At 34.7% G+C, this 1202-nt stretch overlaps 1 protein-coding gene across 1 annotated transcript in view; it reads left to right on the forward strand.

Moving 5' to 3' along the window:
• LOC135532588 (B-cell receptor CD22-like) overlaps positions 1-531 on the forward strand; it is an 8243-nt gene extending 7712 nt beyond the window's left edge. The window contains exon 10 of the mRNA XM_064960064.1: positions 1-531. This exon is cut by the window's left edge and continues 636 nt beyond it. The gene's annotated coding sequence lies outside the window, so the exon portion shown is untranslated.
• The last annotated feature ends 671 nt before the right edge of the window (positions 532-1202 follow it).

The raw sequence follows: 1202 nt of genomic DNA on the forward strand, positions 1-1202 counted from the left end.
ACTATCTATAGTTTAAGATTATATTTCTGATATTGTTCTATGGAATTTTGCAAATTATGGATTTATAACATCAATAGTCCTACTTTCCTCTGCAACTAATATGGATAATATTGACAACAGCTTTTTAATATTTTTTGCTTTTGGGTCAAGTTTCTCCTGATGTGTTGATGATGATTTACTTTGTATTGCTGTCAGACATTATTCCACATTTGTTCTTTTATATTTTATAATACTATATATTTTTTATTTTTTATTTTTTAATGTAATCAGTTAATTACATACATTTAAACATTTGCTGTTTTTTATATTAATTATAATTGTATAATTGTATATTACGTAATGCTATATTGTTCAGTGTCATGATATCACTTGTTATGTCACATTCTTCATTATTACGTATTTTATATACAGGTTTACCTTTGCAGTTTTTACAGTGTGGTTTAGTGACAATACAGTACAAGCATCATGTTGTAAATAAGATCAAAGTTTAAGACATTATATACATTCATTATTTCATCAACACATAATACATTGATTCATATATACATAAACTGTCCTATCCATGAGTACAACCGACCCACCCTTATCAGCAGGAAGAATAAGGACTGACGTATCGGATTGTAAATCAAGCAAAGCTTGTTTTTCATCCTTAGGTACATTATGGAAAGATTTGGACCCCTGTTTATTCTTAAGGAGATGTCCAACATCTTTTTCCACAACTCCTCAATGTCTCGATAGAGTGATTGCGATTGGCAGGAGGTATAAAATAACTCTTGCTTCTAAAAGGAGTCCGAGTATGTGCAGGCAGAGGTGTATAGGTGGCAGGGAAGTCAGGCGCAGGAGAGTCAAAGGAGTGTAAAATGGAGTCTTTTAATAAAGTCCACGGAGTATGCTCCATCACACTAAAATGTACACAAACAAACAAACGAGGACCCGACGCGCACCTATACAACATTAAACTACACTGACAATAGAACAATCTCTGACAAAGACATGAGGGGAAACAGAGGGTTAAATACACAACAGGTAATGAATGGGATTGAAAACAGGTGTGTGGGAATACAAGACAAAACCAATGTAAAATGAAAAATTGATCAATGATGGCTAGAAGACCGGTGACGTCGAACGCCGAGCACCGCCCGAACAAGGAGAGGCAACGACTTCGGCAGAAGTCGTGATAAGTATGTGCAGGAGAGCAACCT

Source organism: Oncorhynchus masou, unplaced genomic scaffold (assembly GCF_036934945.1).
Source record: "Oncorhynchus masou masou isolate Uvic2021 unplaced genomic scaffold, UVic_Omas_1.1 unplaced_scaffold_1923, whole genome shotgun sequence".
Classification (NCBI taxonomy): domain Eukaryota; kingdom Metazoa; phylum Chordata; class Actinopteri; order Salmoniformes; family Salmonidae; genus Oncorhynchus; species Oncorhynchus masou.